A 23,438-nucleotide genomic window follows, 5' to 3' on the forward strand; every position below is an offset into this window, starting at 1 on the left:
ACATCTTGTGTCCCTATAGAAATATATATCTTGAGTCTAGTACTGCAGTCTTCATGCGCTCTGCCTGTACCTGAAGATGTGGCGCATTTGCCTAAAGCATCTTTGAACTCAGCGCTTCCAACCATAGCGCATGCCAAGTACACGGCTATCGTTGTGTGAATATTGAAGGGCACTAAAACTCGGTAGTCGTGTACTGTCGACTAAGAGGAACGTCGGTCTTACCTATGCAAACAATCGTGCCTCCATGACGATTTTAAAGGCCTCACTGAACGCAGCGTAGATAGCCATTTCTGAGGGTGTCATAGACGTATCACGTTCTTACTAAGACCAGAAATATCTAACTCAAAACTGTGTTGTAATAGACATGATAGATTATTAAAGTCTAATAGTAAACAGAAAATGAGCATAGACACACAATTATGCGGAACGTGGGGTATAACGGTACTTCTTGACTATCGTATTCAACGAAATCATTAATTTAAAAATAATAAATAAGCGCACCAATCAAAACACGGCGTTACATCCTCTGTGATGAAAATATTCGAGAAGCGAAAAGTAAATGGCTCCAAATAAGGAAACAAATACCGAGAAACTACCCCCATAGTGGTACACTTCTTGTGCTGGAATCACACATGTACGAAGCAATTGTTAAAAGAGAAAATACAACACATAGCCGCAAATTTCTATGTGAGACAATAGTTCTCATGAAATTATGCGAGTTGGTTTTTAGGCTTTGGTTTCAGTTTGTGAAACTATACAAACGCCTGTGAAAATTTAAATCCCTGGAAAATAACATATTGTAACACTACATATCTGATAATCCCACGGACTGACAAATTACTAGTTGCAAGTTTTTTGTGATTGTAAAACCAGAACATCGTCATGTACACCCCTTAATAGTACCAGTTAAGATAGGAGGGCAGCCAATAAGAACCGACACTTTACTCTGAAAGCACGTTCACTGAGCGCACGCCAAAGTACAGACGACGCTGAACCGCCTGTCTCACCAAAGTCTGTTCCTGTTTATAGACACTCAGGGTGTTCTAGTAAATTCCAGGGCTTCGTAAATAAATAAGTCACAGATCCTTTCACAGCTAATAAATGTTGGTTAATAATCTAATAGCAGGAGGCGGGAATCGCTCCGATTATATACGCTTCCATAGCCAGCGACTTAACCGCTAAATCACACCAATATTTACTCTCATACTATAAGTTTCTAAAAATATGTCAGTTATTAACAATTGTTTAGTTTTTAAGATGTAGTTTTGCTGCCTTCATTCTTTAACAGAAGGAAGAAAGCTACAGTAAATTGTTCTTGATTTAATGGGTTATTGTTCTGTATAACTGGTTTCATGATACTAATTTATGTTCATGTGTTGGTTATTTTAACGAAGTTTGCTGTCAGCCGTCCTGTTACCACGCCTCTCGGGCACGTGGATGCTCAACGGTCACAAATTATTGACGAGAAGCCAAGACAAGGAATGGCACTGCCAAATCTTTCCGTCCAAAGTGGGAGTCCTGTAATGGTCCGATTGTAATCGCGTTTTTATTTCCCGCTAAAGTTATATAACGAGAGAGTAGAAACATTTGATGAGTAACGAGATAAGAGTTACAGATGGGGGAAAATCCGTTTTCTTATTATTTCTGGGAAATTAGTTACACGTTGAGACGTCGGAGTCGTCACCCTGATGGATACTCCAGAGAAGATAGTAGTCCCTGGACGAAGAATGCGTAAGCGGTGGAGACGAACAATTACGTGGCCTACATATGTTGTTTCCGAGCCAAAAGATTTTATTCAATTCGTGTGCACGCTTGTCTTTGTACTACTTTAATGCTAGACTGGCGCATCATTTTAGTTACGCGAGACCAGAATTATTGCTACTAATATTGAATTATTACGTTCAGACGACAATTAGCGATATTAAAAGGCGCAGTGACGTCAAATACCTTTTAGCAGAATAAACGTACAAAACTTGTGCTCAGCAGTACATAGCTTTTCTTTTACATACGAGGGCTATTCGGAAAATAAGATCCCATCGGTCGCGAAGTGGAAACCACTGTGAAAATCGAAAATGCTTTATTTTCAACAGATAGCTACAATTTCCAGCTACCTCTCAACACAGTCGCCGCTCCAACTTCGACATTTGTCGCAGTTTTGTACCAACTTTCCAGTTCCCTCGTCGTAGAAGACAACCGCCTGCGCTTGTAGCTACTTCTGTGCGCTAGTCTGCAGCTCGCTGTCTGTGCTGTCTGTGCCAAAATGTTGTCTTCATTGAGAGCAGAAATGAACATCAGAGGGAGCCACGTCTGAGCTCTATGGTGGGTGATCAAAGACTTCCCATGGTAAACGTCGCAGGAACGTCTTCCTTGCCCCTCCAGTGTGCTGCTCAGAATTGTCACGAAGAAAAAAACGCATGACAGTTGCGTTTTGTGGGCTGCATGACATAAGGCGAAATTTCTCACCAGGTCCTCATACCTGGTGGGAGACACTATTTTCTAGGCATCTTTACGTGCTCACTGTGCTCTCAGAATTGAAAAGAGCTACGTGACGCGATCGACTGGAATACCAAAGATACTGTCCAACACATCTATGCAAAACATCATCAGACCTTCACTGTGGTGTCCATTTCGCGCCCATTCGGATCTCACTTTCCGAATAGACCTCGTACTTCACTATATGCGTGATTATATCATACATGTTTTCAATTAATTAGAGGTTTGAAGCTTGCTTCTTATTAGTAAGAGCTACGTGAAGGTGACAGAGCCATTTATTCGTTCATTGTGGCGGACTGCTCCTTGGAGCTGTTTCACGCCCGGAGCGACGGAACTTAATTGTCGTAGGAAGCTGGGCCTTTCTATCGCAGTCAAATCACATATTTTAGGGCCTCATATGACTTTGCACTATATGTTAGGCTGGACGTTAGGCCCCTATTACTGAAGGTTTTCCCCAGCAAGGAGAAACTTTTACACTTTTACGATTCGTTCGGAACTGACGGTTGGAAACCAGTCATTCAGTAAAATAGCAGAATCGCAACAGTGTCTAGGCAAGAGCGACGCTGGTAATGACTAGATATTTTGTTCGAGTACTAGCAGCTTGAAAAGAGCTAACGCGCCTTTTCCATATCCTAGTTACTACCTCGACTCGGCTACCACCGTGGTACAGTCAGTTCGTAAATGCAGTGTTGATCGTAGCCCTGTTGTACCCTAGCAGTCATCGCGATTCGCGCTCTTACACTCACAATCAAAAGAAATTTAATTTCTTCGGATAATTATTCACGATTTCGGAACAAAATAATATATTATATGTGCAGCAGAGCTTGACTGCTGCCTCATCAAGTCCTGTCAGATGACAAGACCTTAGCTGTCACGTGTAGCACCAGCCCAGTCTGTGTGTCGCTCGCTCTGTATAACAAACATTAATTATTTATTTGCCTGCCCCCTCAGTTACAGTCACTTAATGGCACAACTTGCGATCTTTTGATCTAATTTGTTTTTATGCTTTCATCCCTTACCTCTTCTATATTTGTTTCAGGTAATAGAACTATATGTGTGGAGCAACAATTATTATCTTCGAGGTATGAATTAAGAAACGCCTTCAGTCACAATTTTTCGTGTTTTATTCAGTACACGATGCAATTCGGGCCCTGTGGGTCCTTCTTCAGGTATAATTTGTCGTAATACATGCTTTTTTTCTCTTTAATTATATAAAATGCATATTGCTGTCACGAAAACGTTTGATGTTAGGTTATGAATTTCGTAAGCCAAACGCGGAAAATATGTGCGAAATAGTGGAAAAGTGTTTTTAAAGTTTTACCAACAGCATACTTTTTTCTCCATTGTTTTCAAACATATCACTTCATTCAAGAGGCACATTCGCAAACACATGTTTGTAAACACTTCACAAACGTTTTTGTACATGGTGTGGTTGAAGATTAATTTTTCAAAGTGCTAAAGATATAATTATTAAACAACTGACTCATGCAGGAAACAATTGACATAATGTAGGAAATAAATTTAGAATATGTCATTAAAATTACTGAAATAGCTGTGGCTTGCGAAATCTGTTCGTTCATTTAAAATGGATTCTGTTTTTTTTTTATTTTGTGGAGGTATATCTCCAGTTGTGCTAACACATTTAGGGTCTTACCATTGGCTTCATTATGTAATACTACCAAATTGTTTTCTAGATTGTTGGTGACATGGTCCGTTTCCAACATATGCTGTGCAGTGACTGATTTTTCAAAGTAGTTGACCCTGAAAGCATTTACATGTTCTTGAAAATAGGTTTTGAGGTTTCTGCCTGTTTTCCCTACATAGTAGACTGGATAACTGGGGCATGATACTTTGTACACTCCACTGTTGTTGTATGTTTGCGTATTTGATTTTATGTTATGGATGAGTAAGTTACCTAACTTATTATTAGTTGAGAATGAAACTGTTACTTTTTTTTGAAAAGGTTATCTATTTTTTGTGATATGGGGACAGGTATGGGATACAGGTGAATATTTTTTCTTCTTTCATAGTGTTGCCATTAGTTGTCTGGCTTTTGTGTATTTGTCTGTACAAAAATATCTGTGAAGTGTTTACAAATATGTGTTTGCGAATGTGCCTATTGAATGATGTGATACGTTTGAAAACAATGGAGAGAAAAAACTTCTCTTGGATTATTTGGTGAGTTTGTACCGTTCATCTTTTCCACTATTTCGCACATATTTTCCGCGTTTGACTTACGAAATTCGTAACCTAACATCAAACTTTTTCGTGACAGGAAAATGCATTTAATCTCATTCAAGAGAAAAAATAAAGCATGTACTAACACAAATTACACCTGTAGATGGACTCACAGGGTCCGAAATGCATCGTATACTGAATAAAACACGAAAAATTGTGACTGAAGGCGTTTCTTAATTCATACCTCGAATAATTGAGTACAGTCACGTTTGAAGCTGCAAAGTATGGATAAAATTAAATTATTATCTTGATGACTAATTAAATGGCTTTTGTTATACTACTGTAGTTTACTGATATAAAAGATATACCTTAGGTAAGCAGTCTTTGTAATGATGGTGATCTACTAACAACAAAACCCCTGCGCCAAGGAGCAGCATTGAATAATGTAGTATTCTTTTGATATAATTCACAATTATTATTACATGACATTTTGAAATATTAGTCTCTAGTATTACAAAAATATTAAGTGAAAAGTATTAACTTGAATCCAGTAATGGCCATAAATATTGAGTTCAAATTTATGTTTATTTTTGGCCATTATAACGAGCTCCACAACTTCCATGGGTATATGGATACGCTTTCTTAGTTGATGTCGTTCTGTACTGTATCACAGGTCCACGACTACCGTTAACGCCTGAGATATAGATCTGAGGTTTGAATAATTGGCAAAAAGTTTTCGGAATCATTGTTTGTTCGCAGTTTTAATCTCAAACAGATACATGTATTTGACTCGTTCCTATGTGTTTCTCTCAATACTCCGCCTACCTTATGCTGACATAGCTTGTTCCGTAATCGAGGCTTGTGACGCCACTGTTACAGCTTCAGCTAAGCTGCAAGTCACTACATCTGTTACAATTTAAATTATATTTTATACAATTTCAAATTTCTCTGATGGTTAACTATACGGAAATTTAGAGCATTAAAAGTCGGAGTCCCTCACAGACTGTTGACTCCGTTTGCACGAAAATCAGGTGTATAATATGTTTACTGTTTCAGCTTCACGTAAGAGTAGAGTGGCTAAAATAAATAAACAAAATCACTTAAAAGGTCAAAATAAAAGTTAAACAGAACGTTGCTTTATGTGTATGCAATGACTGCGTCTGATTTGGGGGACACAAACTTGAATGTCAAGGCAAAGTATCTCGAAAGTTATCAACGCATTTTATTGATGTTTCAATCAATTAATATCAGTTCAACCAACGTCTTTTAGGCGAATCTTCATATCTGAATCGAGATGCGCGAAACTGATGTCTGAATTGAGGAGCGATTTTTTCATATAAACTATCCTCCACTAAACCTATTATGAGAGATGGTTTCGATTTTCAACAATTTTAGCAATCTCAGGAATAATTTATAAAAAGGAAACCAAAATCTGAAACCTGAATCACACTATGAAAGCTGATAAACATATGTAATAAAACTGCTATGACATGATACAGACAGTTTCAAGCAATTATGCATTGTAATCGAAAGCATGTGTTTCGTTATGTCAGAACCAAATTATACAGTATGGTGAAGAATGAGTTCAAGCAATGGCAATGGATAATAATTAATAATACGGAACTTTCTATATACACTCCTGGAAATGGAAAAAAGAACACATTGACACCGGTGTGTCAGACCCACCATACTTGCTCCGGACACTGCGAGAGGGCTGTACAAGCAATGATCACACGCACGGCACAGCGGACACACCAGGAACCGCGGTGTTTGGCCGTCGAATGGCGCTAGCTGCGCAGCATTTGTGCACCGCCGCCGTCAGTGTCAGCCAGTTTGCCGTGGCATACGGAGCTCCATCGCAGTCTTTAACACTGGTAGCATGCCGCGACAGCGTGGACGTGAACCGTATGTGCAGTTGACGGACTTTGAGCGAGGGCGTATAGTGGGCATGCGGGAGGCCGGGTGGACGTACCGCCGAATTGCTCAACACGTGGGACGTGAGGTCTCCACAGTACATCGATGTTGTCGCCAGTGGTCGGCGGAAGGTGCACGTGCCCGTCGACCTGGGACCGGACCGCAGCGACGCACGGATGCACGCCAAGACCGTAGGATCGTACGCAGTGCCGTAGGGGACCGCACCGCCACTTCCCAGCAAATTAGGGACACTGTTGCTCCTGGGGTATCGGCGAGGACCATTCGCAACCGTCTCCATGAAGCTGGGCTACGGTCCCGCACACCGTTAGGCCGTCTTCCGCTCACGCCCCAACATCGTGCAGCCCGCCTCCAGTGGTGTCGCGACAGGCGTGAATGGAGGGACGAATGGAGACGTGTCGTCTTCAGCGATGAGAGTCGCTTCTGCCTTGGTGCCAATGATGGTCGTATGCGTGTTTGGCGCCGTGCAGGTGAGCGCCACAATCAGGACTGCATACGACCGAGGCACACAGGGCCAACACCCGGCATCATGGTGTGGGGAGCGATCTCCTACACTGGCCGTACACCACTGGTGATCGTCGAGGGGACACTGAATAGTGCACGGTACATCCAAACCGTCATCGAACCCATCGTTCTACCATTCCTAGACCGGCAAGTGAACTTGCTTTTCCAACAGGACAATGCACGTCCGCATGTATCCCGTGCCACCCAACGTGCTCTAGAAGGTGTAAGTCAACTACCCTGGTCAGCAAGATCTCCGGATCTGTCCCCCATTGAGCATGTTTGGGACTGGATGAAGAGTCGTCTCACGCGGTCTGCACGTCCAGCACGAACGCTGGTCCAACTGAGGCGCCAGGTGGAAATGGCATGGCAAGCCGTTCCACAGGACTACATCCAGCATCTCTACGATCGTCTCCATGGGAGAATAGCAGCCTGCATTGCTGCGAAAGGTGGATATACACTGTACTAGTGCCGACATTGTGCATGCTCTGTTGCCCGTGTCTATGTGCCTGTGGTTCTGTCAGTGTGATCATGTGATGTATCTGACCCCAGGAATGTGTCAATAAAGTTTCCCCTTCCTGGGACAATGAATTCACGGTGTTCTTATTTCAATTTCCAGGAGTGTAGTTTGCAGGATCAAACAACAAGAAACATTCATTAAATATATGTCCATTTTCATATCAATTAATTTATACAGTGCACCTTTTGTTGGTCCATTACAAGCTATACACTCAGCTCTTAAACAAGGGAAGTGGCAGTAAGCATATCATAGTTATAGCACATTGACTAGGAAGAAAACAAGATAGCCATCAGCATTATTTCATCTTGTCATGAATATTACATACATATTTCTTCTAGAAATCAATATTAGGAATCTGGTTCTGGGTTCTGAAGAAATGCAGCATCAAAAAAAGCAGTGCTGATGTTCTGAATTATAAGAGAGGCTGAAGAAATGTTACCCTAAATTTAGATCATTTTTTAGCATAGAAAAACGTTTTGGCGTTATTGATAGGAATACACTCTTTGAAGTTAAGAAATTATCAGGGATAAAACATGAGGAGTGTAAGACTAGCCACAGAAACCAGACTGCAATAATGAGAGTCGAAGGACACAAAAGGGAGGTATTAATAGAGAAGGAAACGATGCAGGATTGTAGAGTGTCTTCCACGTTTTTCAGTCTGTGCAAAGGGAAATCACTAAAGAAAACTAAGATGGAGTTTCGAAATGAAATTGGCCAAAGACACAATTTTGTTACATGGGGCAAATGACTTACAAGATCAATTGAACCAAAAGGATAGTGTCTTGAAAAGGGATTTGAGATGAACTTAAAAACAGGAACTGATAGTAAAGTAGAACTAAAGCAGATGATACTAAGAGAATTAGATTCTGAATTGAGATACTAAAGTAGTAGATGACCTTTTGGTACGTAGATAGGAAAACTAAAGATGGTTAAAGCAAAGAGGATGAAATTCAGGTTGCCAACAGAAGTAAAAACAAGGATATCAAGAAATTTATGAACACTGAATATAAATGTACATGTTAGAAAGTTTTTTCCGAAAATAATTGTCTGAAATGCAGATTTATAAGCAAGTGAACGTGGATGATAAACAGTGTAGAAAGATTCAGGGAGAAGCTTTAGAAATGTGGCGTTACAGAAAAAAATGAAATAATCGCTTGGCATTAATGGCCAGGAGGCCCCATCCGGGGAAATTTGGCTGCTGGGTGCAAATCTTATTTCAGGTGTTGCCACATTGGGCGACTTGCGCGGCAGTGATGATGAGACGATGATGAGAACAATACAACACCCAGTCCACGGGCGGAGAAAATCTCCAAACTAGCTGGAAATGGAACCTGTGCCTGCAGCATTGTAGGCAAGCATGTTATCATTCAGTTAAGCGGTCAAATGGTGTTACAAAAGAATGCCAACAATTTAATGCGTAGAAGTAACTAATGAAGAGGTAATGGGTCTAATTGGGGAGAAAATAGCTTTATTTTACAAGATGACTAAATCAATGGAGACGTCGGGAGGATAAATCCGGAGGCATAAAGGAACACTTATTTTGGTAATGGACAGAACTGTGGGAAATAAAAATTGTAGAGGGAAATTAAGATGTAACTACAGTAACTAGTGGCTGTAGCTTACAGTAGCTATGCAGAGATAAAGATCTTTTTGCACAGGATAGACTGACGTGAAGATATGCATCAGCACATACGATGATGATCTCAACAAGAGTTATCCCACAGCTGTGAAAGTGTTCTCAGAGAAAGAGCGGTAACTGAACTAAAAAATCAGATAATTCATAATTACTTTATTACTCGGAAGTGAGCGACCAGAGACCAATATTGCACCCTGTGACAAGGTTTTTCGCAGCAGGATACTGTCAACATTGCATGACATTTTTGGTAAAACGAATTTCAGTAACTTAAGCTGCTTAGAATGCTGTTTGACATTATACAGTCAGCTGCTAACATGAAGAAAAGATCGAATATCCATAAGATATAATGACAAATATGAACACTATGTTAAAAAAACTAAGATGAGAGTACACAGGAAGATTTCACAACAAGCAGGAGATATAAGTTGTTCTGCAGTATCAAAGTGGCGATCTCTACCATGGAAGTGGTAAATTCACGTTCGAGCCGTATTTGAACAAGACTTTTCTATTAGATGTGTTGTATTTCAGCCATCGCCTGGGTAATTTATAGCTTGGTAATGAGTCTTCACTACAAATAAATAAATCAAAGCTGTTATTCTGCCAAGAACTGTCCTTATTAATACTGCTAGAACAGTCAGTGATAGGCTTATCTATTCTTAAACTTTTTGATTAATTTACACTGCATGAATGTGGAATGCAGGAAAGATAAATGGCTTTCCTTGAAACACTACCTTATTAAACCCATCGTTATTGACTAGTGGATTATAGCCTGACAGTTCACAATAGTTTGACCATGTGCAACTGATAAAGGCTGATCAGTTAATGTAAACATGGGAGCTGTTTTGTATCAAATCCAACAAAGCTAATCGGTATGTCAGGTGGCAATAATCAGTACATACTTTGTTGTTAATGTTCAATATCTATTGTCTAGACAACAGGAATGAGGCAGTTACTCCCTTCGACTGACAAAGTAATAATGGCTAACTCATCACAGGTCGCTTATTAATGTCGTCACACGCCTATATTGTTAATGTGGCACTGAATACACAATCCTCACTGTAATCCAGATTGTGGGTGCCCGGCGCAGTAATCACGGTGCACGAACGAACACTAAAACACATCCACAAATCACTCAGTTAATGCCATTTGCGTATTCACTGGAGGTTTCGGGCATTCAGAAATGACTACGCGTCCTCCGACTCAGAGTTACAATATAAAAATTTATAGCTGGTTTCGTTGCCTAGGGGCTGGGATACGTAGTTACCCCATTACAGGCCAAATACGGCTGAGTCTACAGTATACGATAAGAATGGATACATGAATCGAATAGTCTAAATTTTCTATCACTCGGCAATTGCGAATTATGAATGTAACATATAAATTTATAAGTGAAAGATTGCAATTGAATAAAATCTGAAGTTACTATGTTAACGACTTTAAATGATGAGTACGATAGTAGAAGTACTTTTGAGAATGCTTTGTATTCCTGCAAAACACTTATTGGTGTTGATGGTCCAGCAGTCAAATAAAATATAACTTCAATAACAAGGAAACAATAGATTCCTACTTGACGTAATTAGTTATCAACAACAACATAGCTCGCGAGATATTCACTTCTGAACTCATACTACTAGTTCACTACAGAAGCCACGGAAATCACACGAGAGCACAGGTCGGCAGTCCGAAATATTTCTATCCTCCGCGACCATGCGCAAACTGCTCCACTGTCCAAGTCTTTCCGCCGACTCCGCGTCCGTCGCACCGTCGCGTCCAGCTCCTCCCGTGTTGCGTGCCGTACCGTCCGTGTCCTGTGTCGTCCTGCCCAGAACTCTCTCGATGCTCCTCCCCAACCTCCATACGTCTCTCTTAGTAACGAGCGCTGTGATTGGCTAGAGCGCTCCTTCCATGTATCCATGCCAACGTGCACTCACAAACGTAATTAAACATATTCGAAATACTGGATCTACATTTAAATACTTGAAATTAAATAAATGTTCCTACGGCTGGACCATAAACACGCTTTAACACACATTATTAAATACATAAACAATTAAATAAACATATATTAAAGGAAAAGTAGCCAAAGGTAGGCCAGTAGCCTAATGTCTTTGTGCCTTCTGAAACACAGTAAAAATTTATCCAAGTTCTTCATCAAAAGTATATATCGGATATAAACAAAGACATAGATGAATAAATACATTTATAAGCATGCTGCTACCGTTTTTCCGTGTACCTGTGAAGTACTTATGGCCTGACGCGATTGATAGTAATCGGGCACTTTGACCTCCAATAACTCATGTACTATTCAAGTTACATGCCTGTGATTCATACCAATTTAGGTTTACACTAATAGCTTTCTACAGACATGGCGATCGACAAAATCGGATGAAGCGTTTATATTTTGGAAATTCGTTGCTGGGTGTTACTTGTATAGTTTACGGTCAGATACTAAACTTTAAAATAATAAAGGTATTGAAAATCTGATTACACCTTCAGAATCGTCGTGCAAATAATAGTAATGTACATGTTTCTTTTTGAGATATCATGATTCATCTGGCTACTGTTAATTTCTATACGAACTGTGAAACGTCTGCCATTAAGGTTTCACAAAGCCCGCCATCTTTGACACTCCCGGCGCACCGCGTCACCAAGGAATTCCCAGCCACGTGCTCGATGGACCACGCGGTCCGGCCGTTGTGCGGCACCACGCGCTTGCCGAGCGGCCCGAGCGGCGGCCGCCAACTCTGAACTGGGAATGTTTTCATGGCGCCACGACTCGGCCGTTACCTCACAAGGTCGTGCCCTCGGTGTTGGGTGACACACAAAGCCGAAATCCGCCCCGCTCACTTAGCAGTCAGCAACTTACTTACTCGGAGGCCCTCGACTGTCGATAGTACCTACTGCGAACCGCGGGAGGCAAAAATATATTGTTCTCAATACGTAAGGGGTGATTGACACCTTACATCCTCCCCCAAAAGGACTTCTTTCAAACTGGAGGTGGAAAAGAATATAGACAGAGTGCACAGTGACAGAAAGAGAATAAACATATAAATTAAAGTACAATGAAATATACAAATTGAATGGTAAATTCTCTGAGTCCAGTCATAAACTGCCTTTACAAAACAGATACATCTAAATTACAAACTATCCTAATGGCCTAACTCAAAAATTGTAATTTGTTGAAACAATACTATCACATATAGATTATAACAAAGCTCCTATCTACCACAATCGATGAACTATACAATGCTGGATATCTATAGAATCATACTGTAACAAAACTATTTTCATTTCGTTCATCTCAGCGAGGTATGCCGTCCAGAACACAACCAAAATCCTTTTATATTAGCACCACACATCACAGGAAATAACTATCTCTAATTAGACTAATACCTACTTAACCTAATACGTCAGTGACCAAAAACATAGTACACAACAAACAGTACTTAATACAAATGCACATAAATGACAATAATTTACTCTCTACTCAATGATGCATATATGAAACTACGATCAGTGTGGTCACGACCAATCTATAGAAATGTCTTTCTCATTGGTTACAAATTGTGTTTCCTGTTTTTGAGCGTCTATTACTAACACAGTTCACAGAATGGTCCATATCTATGTCATATTAATACACACTACAGTACTCTTAATACTAATACTTCTCACACTATAAACGAAAACTATATCTCAATTCTTACATGCAATTCATCCCTTAAACACATTTAAGTCTTTTCTCATCATGAAAACCCATAATCCTAAGTAGATACAAATATAATAACTAAAAGACAACAGCTGACATTTGAACACCAGTTCTCATCATATTTATTCTACAAATACACATAACAACAACAAAAACACACACGTACACATTTATGTTTATGCATTGTTGGGCCCTACTTCATCGTCGTAATTATTTCTCTGCTCTTGGTTTCCCCAGTCTTCATATCGGTAGTATCTCTTTATATATTTTCAACGTGTTCCTATCCATGCACTCCATTGGTTTGAGCATATTCCAGCTCATCGGTATTGGGGTATTCGATCTTGAAAATTCTATACGGTCCTTTGTATATATGGTTAAAGTTATGTATTTCAGAATCTGTCTTCTTCGACGTAGCCTGCACTTCCACCAACACTAGATCTCCTACCCTGTAGCTTATAGGTTTCACCAATTTCCTGTCTCCTTTTCGGCTTCTCCCTCATGTTCATTTCTACTAGTTCAAGTTTCCTCTCCCAAGTTAGGTTAGCTCCTTGCAGATATTCCATCTCACGAAAAACACTGTCAGGTTCCTAATTAAGTAAGGTTTCCCATGGTGCAAATCCTGTTGAATCATGCGGTCGGTGGTTCCGAATACGCTCGAATTCTTCAAGGTATTCCTTCCAAGTATTATGACAATAGGTGCGACCCAAACTTAACTCCTTCATCATTCGTCCGGCTCGGTTCGAGGCCAGTCTGTACCTACAGATGACGATCTGTTCTAGTTGATTCCTATTCAACATCTCCCTCCACTCCTTGGATCGTAATTGGGATCCATATTTTGTAATATGCCAGTAATCTCAGATCTTGAATTCCCTTTGTTAGCCTTCGCTCACTTGTTCTTTTAATGGGTTTTCTGGATAACTTTAAGGAAAACCTGCCTTCAAATATTCACACAAATTTACTGGAATAAAATGAATTTAACATTAGTATCCCTTTCTACATATACAGCATCTCATTCCACCTCATTCCACATTGCATACTGTTCTCATTAATAAGCCTCACAGCTTTGTATGAATTAGCCTCAAGAGGTGTAAGGTGTATTGTTTGTGGCGAACTCTTCTCGGATGATCAGCAAAATGGTGGCGACACCACTGGAATACGACGAGAAAGCCTGCAATCGCAGGCATACTGCTTATTTATATTACTTATGCGTCAAGATCAGGTAGTCCATTAAGTACCGGGTACATATAAATTATTTCAACCTGAGCACTGTCTGTAAAAAGTTTCTCAGCTAGGAGGAGGAGGATATTGGTGTTTAACGTCCCGTCGACAACGAGGTCATTAGAGACGGAGCACAAGCTCGGTTTAGGGAAGGATGGCGAAGGAAGTCGGCCGTGCCTTTTCAAAGGAACCATCCCGGCATTTGCCTGTAGTGATTTAGGGAAATCACGGAAAACCTAAATCAGGATGGCCGGACGCGGGATTGAACCGTCGTCCTCCCGAATGCGAGTCCAGTGTACAAACCACTGCGCCACCTCGCTCGGTTTCTCAGCTAGGATCCTACTATCTTGCTGCATACGAGTTGGAAAATAAGCCACTGAAAACAGACTGAAGCACCCAAATAATGACCCCAGTTCATTTTTCCCGTCCACGTCATTTAAAAATTCGACACTGAAATCTCCACAAATTTATCACACACACATTTAACTGTATGACGTGTAGGGTGAGTACGTTGAGGATATCTTTCAGCGTATAAGTCTGTAGCTCTTACTGAATTTCATTGGCATTCTCCATAGATGAGAAGCATATCGACTTGTTCTTGGAGGGAATACATCGTTCACATTTCTTACTGAATTTCATTGGCATTCTCCATAGATGAGAAGCATATCGACTTGTTCTTGGAAGGAATACGTCGTTCACATTCGCTTGATTCGACGATACTAGTCTTACTGTTACTATTAGTGTTGTATTGCAAAAACCGTCGAATGGTGTTTACATGTCAGTGGCACGTTAGATGTATACGCCGTATGCGGCGATTATTCGCTATTTGCACGATACAAGAGAGAGAATTGTCAGACCATGTGCTTCGATAAGTGCCGAAGTGATAGGGAATACCACTCAATCCATGATAAGAAGATTGCAACACTGCACTGATACCAGTGGTCATCACTTCGAACAGCTTCTGTTTTGGACATTCATGCCACCTTTGTGACCTTCGTTGACCTCCAAAGACGTTACTGTTACACATCATTGGATATGTCTCGATAGCCGCTGTCAGAGAATAAGTACCAAACTATAGCATCCCATTAAAAAAAAAAAAGTTGACCATATATCTGACGCGACCCCACCTAGCAACAAAAAATCAACGTCATATTATGGCCCCCGTTGTCCCATGCAACATTTGTCCCACAAATTTTTCGGAGTTACTCTAGGTGATAATAGTTAGTGACACCCTGTATAACCTCCTACTGGCCTAGCTCAAATGTAATAAAACGCAGTATCATCTGTTACATTTCTCTGGTGTAGGACACGATGCATTATCTTCTTCTCCCCTAAAATGAGGCATGGTAAGGTGAAGCAGTGATGGAAAATTTCTAGGAAATGATGATAGTTTGTTCTATGTACCACAAATGACATAGCCTCAGAACGAGACAATGCTGGTGTTGCTGATTTATTTTTTGACATAAATTTTGGACATAGAAATTGAGCTGTGCATGCCCTCATATCTTGTGGAACCTCTTTGTGACCGTTGTTCAGCTGTAGTTTCCATGACGTCTCGTTAGTTGGCACTTTCAATGCCTCGAGCAGGACTTACGGGGAGGTACTGGTGAAATGTCAACCTGATCGTAAGAAAAATCACAGAGAACTGAAAATTTGTTTCTTAACTTACCTTCGCATACTGAATTAAGTGAGTAAATCCTGTTTTCGAAACACAATTTTTTTCTCACTTTTGTACTTTTGTGTTCTGAAAAAAACATTGTTTTTTTCAAGTCCATACATAGAGTTGTTGGTTATCACGATATGTATTCACAAAAAAAGTTTAGCCAAAAATGTTTAAAATTGGCGGAGGAACAGCATTTTCCAGTATTCAGCTATTTTTATTTTTTTTTTCAAAGAAACTGAAGTATTGTGACCTTTCTAACACTATGTATATGTGATAAGTACTTTTATAATACGGGACAAGAATTGAGCGTAAAATAGAATTACTACGACATTATACAATGTTTGGCCCAGTATGAAGGAAAATTAAATAAAAGACGATTTGATACGTTTGATAATGGTATTCATTATTTTCAATTTACATATTACATCACATTTCACCGTACATGCGTGAGTAATACGCATTTACGAGAAATAACCCTGCATCTTAGGCTATACAGTCGTGTTCGAATATATCTTCTTCTCTTCGATGTCTGGCAAAATCAATTTTTCGACGAACTTCTTTGTTGTTTACGAATTTTTCACTTCAGCTTGCTTTGCTACTTTTTCCTTTTTTGCTGATGCTTCAGCAGTTCGATAAGCTTGTTTGAGTCCTAATGTTGTCATTATTTCTAAAGTAATTATGGTAGAACCAAAATTATGTTCTCAAATACAGATACAAGCCCTTAATTTTGGTCTCATTACAGAAACACACGTCTCTTTGCGATACCTACTCCATACGATGCTGTGTAAACTCTCATTAGCATTTTGTGTCAGACGTCGAGAACATCGTGTTAGTAGTGATCCGTCAGTCAAGCGAATATAAGGAGGCAGTGTTTTATCGAAACAGAGTTGATTTATTCGTGTTTTCATATTAGAAGCATGAGATCCAGACTCAATTTCTTTTGCCAATGCTGACTGATAAATACACTACGGTGAATCTCCTTTCGGGCAGTGAGAGTGGTGAGGATTTCTTTTAGCAGAAGACCGATGATATATTGATGCATATATTGCATCTTTCATATTCTGTAAATAATAACTTAGTTGACACTATCGAAAAGTATAGCTTTATAACACTTTTTCTATATGTATATGTTTTTCGAAATATTCTGTCAGTTTTTTGTCATAGTGTTCTTCAGCTGTCCGTGACCCTTGTCCCCCAACGTAGCTTTACTGCTTCTTTCTTCTTTCGCAGTTTGTGTCGTACCTGCGTAGACCCTGCAGAAAGTATGAGCTGTAAATGTGTCTTATCCGAATTTTGCGATCTAAATAATGAAAATAAAATGTCTGTGAAGTAGATATGTGTACACATATATGTATATACAAGAGATTTTGTGTAGACATACTGACATACGATACCTTTTTGAAGCTTAATTCACACAATCTTCTATTTCATGTTCATCTCCATAATCAGTGAGGCGACACGATTAGTGGTATATTGATCTTTACCTGCACTACTGATGCGTGTACTTTCCTGATTTAAGTTCTTAATATGTCCCATTTCCAGTTATGGTAAAAAGATTCACGTCTGTGTAGTAATTTCTGCTCTGTCCACCACAAATATTCGTGGATCAAATGGACTCAATTGTCTGCCCTCATTTTCTCTGTCGGATATGTGACTCATGTGTTATTCCCATTAATGTAATATAAATTTATTACATTTTTTCTATATCTATATTTAGAATCTGCACTGAATACAGCAACTACCAGGGCGTCAGCCGAGGTCGAGCCAGTTAACACGTTTTGCTTAATTCATTTGCTTCGCCCCCTTTCTTGCCTTACCTTTTGTTGATCCTATAAGTAATTGATAACGCCTGATGATTTTTCATTTCTCCCCTTCATAATTTTGGAAGTCACATATTCTGTTATTTTGAGTCATTTGATGTTCATTTTGTACAACTGTTGTTTAATTCAGTAAATGTCTCTTGTGCGATTTTCTAATGTTTATAAAGGCATTATTGTGTTTGAGATAGAAAAAGGAATTCTGTTCTGTCATGGAAGCTATTATTTAAAAATTTTCTAACTGGTTTCGGGCATTTATTGCGGTCGTTGTGGCGAATAAGTATTGCTTGTCTTTGTAATTTAAAATTTGGCATCTGTAGGAAAAAAATGTTTAAAGGTGTATTCTCAGCGCCGTACCACTCCTTGGTTCTAGCTCCATACAATTTCAGAAATACTGTATGTTACACACTTTACGTATTTTATGGACATTTTAAACATGAGTGAGCATTGTGAAAGTTGACATAAACACTGTGAGTGTATTGTTATCTCCCTCTCCCCTAAAATGGAACTTGGTTTGGTTTGTTTTAATGTCGCACCCAGACATGATGAAATGGCGCCAACAATTTGACAAAGGTTGCAAAGGCGTGGGGTGGCTGATGGGTGCTGATGCTGATCGGAAAGTCCTGACCTTGTACCATGCGATTTCCATCTTTTCGGCAACATCTGAGGGGAAAGAGATTTACTAACGAAGAGGACGTTCACACAACGTTTCTCGAATGGTTTAGTGATCAATAAGCGAACTTCTGTTGTCAAGAAAATGAACGATTTTTTCGTTTTTCCGACCGTTGCTTAGAGACACTTGGTGGATGTTTTGAAAAACAGTGCCATTTACACTGATGAACCAAAACATTATGACCACCTGCTTGTTTGTCCGACTGTGGAACGAAATAGGACAGTGGTTCTGCGTATCAGGGATCCGACAGTTTGTTGGTGGGTCTGTGGAGGCAGGTAGCATTAGATGTCTACGAACAGATCGTGTAATTCGCGTAAATAACGGGCTGCTAATCTGCGTACGCGGTGATGACGTCCGATAGCGACCCAGATGGTTCCATGGGATTTACATCAGGTGAATCTGGTCGCCGAGACATCAACGTGAGTCCACTATAATGCTCCTCAAAGCACTGTAAAACGGTTCTGGCTCTGAGAAACGGTATGTACTGCTGAAAGATGACATCGCGAAGACGTCAAACATGAAGAGATCCAAGTGGTGCGCAGCTGCCAACGTGTCTTCGATTACTACTACAGGTCCCATGCAAGCCCAGGAGAATGTCTCCCATAGCATTATACTTCTCCCATCAGTCTGTCTCTGTGGCGCACTGCGCGTTTCGAGCCGCTGTTCACCTCGATGACGCGTTTGTGGAGACGACTAGTGACCTAGAGTAACACTGATGTGATTCATCCGAAAAGCCAACAAGTTTCCATCGATCGACGGTCGAATGTCGATGGTCCAGTGCCCACTGCAGTCGTAACTGACGATGTCTTTGAGTCAATATTTGAAAAGGTAGAGGTGATTTGCTGCCGAGATCGATGTTCAACAATGTACGGTGAACGGTGTGCTCAGAGACACTTGTGCGTGCACCAGCAATGTGCTCTTTCGGCAGAGATGCGACAGAGCGCCGTCTATCCTACATTACAGAGCAGACAAGCCTCGAAACCCCATTTTCTGTGAAGAGTCGTGGACGTCCGACCATTTAGAGTGGTAGTTTCACTGTCCTTCTACGCCTTTCCATACATGCTCACGACAGTAGCACGTGAACATTTGACCAGCTTCGTCGTTTTCGAGATACTCGTTCACAGGCCCTGCGTAATAATAATTTGCCCTTTATCAGAGTCGCTTATCATAATGGATTACGCCATTTGCAGCCCATATCTTCGCTAGGGTGATCGACCATCCATGTCTGTTCCACTTACATACTTTTGCAACCGCGTCACATGCCCGCAACATCACCAGGCGGCATACAACATCGTGGTGGGCAGTGGTCATAACGTTTTAGTGCATGAGTAGATCCGTGCCACTTTGAAATTTAGTGCTGTATTCAACTTACTTATCGACCGGAGTAATGTACGAGTTATTTTTCGAAGTCCATTCGTAAATTTGTAAATATCATTTCCACATCTGATTTTTATAGTTGCTTACATTTTAATAAAAACATGGGTAAATGGGATGTATAGAGCAAAAATTAGTAAAAAGCCATGAGTTCTCAATTAAAGCTGTAGTAGAAGCCTTTGGTGCCTGTCGCACCAGTTAGCTATCTTGTCTGTGTAAACTGGAAGTAAAACACAGAAGCAGCTCTAGATAGGACAAACGAAAGACTTCAACTTTTTATAAGAATTCTAGGAAAGTGTTGCGCTTACGGAACCTGTTGTTGAGTATTTCTCCACTGTTTGCAGTCCGTATCAAGCCCGCATAGAGGTTCGTATGAGAGGAATTCTCTAGGGCTGTAACCGGTCGCTTCAGTCTACACTCATGGATTTCGCAGTTGCTCGGGATAAACGTGGCGTCTTGCATGCACGTCGCTGTTAGGAGACTAGCTCCTAAAATTGCCCCCAAGAAAGTGACACTGGTTACGTATAAGATGTTACTTCCTCTCACATACGTCTCGCAAAATTACTGTAATGGTATAATCAGGGAAACTCGAACCTATTTGGAGACTTGCCGTTAGTCGTTCTTCCTCCATACCAATCTCAAACGGATGAGGAAGGAGAGAAAATTTTGTTTGTCAAATACTGTCCACCACACATCACCATGTCGACTGTTGAGTATAGCTAGAGGAAGAAGCGAAAGGAGAGACATATAAAAGACATGGAATCTGGGAAAGATCTAGAGCTAAGTAATGTCGGATACAATAACCCGAATTCCAAATTTCGATATCATCCATGTTAGACATATGATCGAAAATAATTGCATTTACAAGTTACAGAAGAACATTAAAAAAGAAAGTGGAAAACTTTGATAAGTCGCTCCGTCTACAATGAGGCCATTAGCGAACCACTCGCCGATTTTGACAATGATAGGGAATAAGTACAGCAATGACTTTGATGGGCTGATTTCTCAAACATTCGCGTGAAACTATGTCGTCATACCACATAAACCCGTAAAACTATATATTAACAACTGCCCTCCTTCGTTGGTTACAAAATTCATCATGTGTGATGAAAATGTGAAACAGAGAAAAGTAGGGATGGAGGGAGGATTGGGGAGAGACGGAGAGGGATAGTGAGATGGGAAGGAAGGAGGAGGAGAGGAGGGAGGGCGGGAGAGGGAGGGAGAGAGGGGGGATGAAGGAGAGAAGTAGTGTGGTAGAGATTACTTGAGCGAGTAGTGACTCCCCTGCAGCGTGCAAAACTCTCCTCTGCAGAAGAATGCGCATAGCTAGTGTAGTAGATAAATACCTGTAAAGCCACGCTCACGCATCCGATTATTTATCGAATCTAACTCCCATGTATAAAACAGACTGAAACGTCTCGTTATTCTACAAATGGCATAGTGTGTCAAATATTTTACGTTAAGTATGTAAAAAGTATGTCGCTGAAGACGAAGTGAAAATATAGTTAGCGATAATGTTTTTTGCTTTCGTTATTTTGTGTATGTAGGGGATAAGGGGGTTATTAGTGAGAAAAAGTATCGAAAATGTTTGAAATCAAAGGTTCTGGAGTCACTACGGGCTCTCATTCTCAAACACTGCATGAGTATAATCTGAATACTTTGCGCGCCACGAGTTGCACTGCGTCAAGATATGCAGACAGTTTCTGACTTCAATTCTCAACTTAATGTGTTAATCGTTTCATGTAAGAGCGTAGCTCTTAATAAATAGATTATGACAGCATTTTAAATTTTTAAATAAGGTCAATAGTTATATTAAATACTAAAAATCAAATATCAAATTTTTGTTGCCCCTCGAAGCCGTTAGGCACGCAACCAGCAACTACAAACGGGTGTCCATTTTAGGCGTCCAGTAACACACGTAGATATTTTTGGGCAGTAGAGAACAGCCACATCCAGTACTTTGGGCTGTGTTATGCAGTAAGCATCTGGTAATTTTATGATTATGAGGATCCAACCAACCAACATTTGTATGCCACAATATTGCGCATACCGTTTTCTCGGTGATTTCAAATACATCATCTGCTATGTTATCGTCGGCTCTAACAAGGTAGAGTGCTCGTCTACGAAACCATCGGAGTCTGCGCCATCGGAGTCTGTGGATTCTTAAGTTCAATGGTTCAAATGGCTCTGAGCACTATGGGACTTAACATCTGAGGTCATCAGTCCCCTAGAACTTAGAACTACTTAAACCTAACTAACCTAAGGACATCACACACATCCATGCCCGAGGCAGGATTCGAACCTGCGACCGTAGCAGCAGCGCGGTTCCGGACTGAAGCGCCTAGAACCGTTCGGCCACCATGGCCGGCTGATTCTTAAGTGACACTTTTCACAATAAGGTGGGCTTTAGAACATCTACCAGAAACAGTTGTCTGGTCACCGACCCTCAAGGAGTCATAATTCCTCCAATAACTATTACTACGGAGTATGTATTTTTAGCGAAGATGATGATGGCCTCCTCGCCGTGTCCGGCGACAGCGCCTCCGTCAGTCTTCCCTGTCCTTGTTGTGGTAGGCTCGGATATGGCTCGCGAATCCGAATTTCGCTTTGAATATCCTGTTGCATGAAGCACAGTGAAGTTGACCAGCAGAGTTGTAAGTATACGTGTAGACAGGCTTGAGCTGAGATTTTCGGAGCTCTCTTTTAGCATCCAGGTTCATTAGACGCTTTTGCTCCAATTGTTCGATGCTCTTATGTACAGTTGATCGCCACTCCGATCGGCGCAATGCTAGCTCCTCCCAACGGTTGCTTGGAATGCCACAGGCTGCAAGGTGGTGTTTAATGGTGTCTTTATATCGCAGGTGTTGACCACCTTTCCTCCTCTTCCCGCACGAGAGCTGCGAGTAGAACACCGCTTTAGGTAGCCTACTGTCATCCATGCGTACTATGTGACCACTCCATCTCAGTTGATGTTTCATTATTAAAGCTTCAATACCAGCCAGTTTCTCGCGGCGCAAAATCTCCGTGTTTGGGACACGGTCTTCCCATTTGATGCGCAGAATTGATCTCAGACATCGAAGATGAAATTTATCTAGCTTCTTAATGTCAGCTTTGTAACAGCACCAGGTTTCCGAGGCATAGAGTAAGGTGGATAATACTACTGCTTTGTAGACTGCAATTTTTGTTTGTAGTTTGAGATCATGTGATTTCCATACTCGGTCATTAAGCTTACCGAAGGCTGAGGCTGCGCTGGCTATACGCGCTGCGATTTCCGTTGTCAGGCTGTTGTCACTTCTAATTTGGCTTCCCAGGTATTTGAAATTTGACACATTTTGCAAGGGTTTGTTATTTATCTCAATACTGGAGTCATCTGCATTAAGACCTCTAAGTAGCTGTTTGAGAACTTGCGTCTTAGTGATGCTAATGGCTAAGCCAAATCTTCTGCAGGAGGCATTTAGCAGATTTATGTAAGTCTGAAGAGTTTCGCAAGAATTAGCCATCATGCATACATCATCCGCGTAGAGAATCTCTAAGATGGATAGTTTGGTTACGCGACTTTTTGTTCTGAGGCGAGAGATGTTGAAGACACTTTTGTCTGTCCTTGTGTCGAGACTAATTTGATTACTACAGGCTTTGGTCGCGTCTCTCATAACAACTGCGAAGTAGAGTGAGAAGAGTGTGGGAGCCAGAACACAGCCTTGTTTTACACCACATGTCACGGGAAACT

This window comes from Schistocerca piceifrons, chromosome 2 (genome assembly GCF_021461385.2).
Source record: "Schistocerca piceifrons isolate TAMUIC-IGC-003096 chromosome 2, iqSchPice1.1, whole genome shotgun sequence".
NCBI lineage: Eukaryota > Metazoa > Arthropoda > Insecta > Orthoptera > Acrididae > Schistocerca > Schistocerca piceifrons.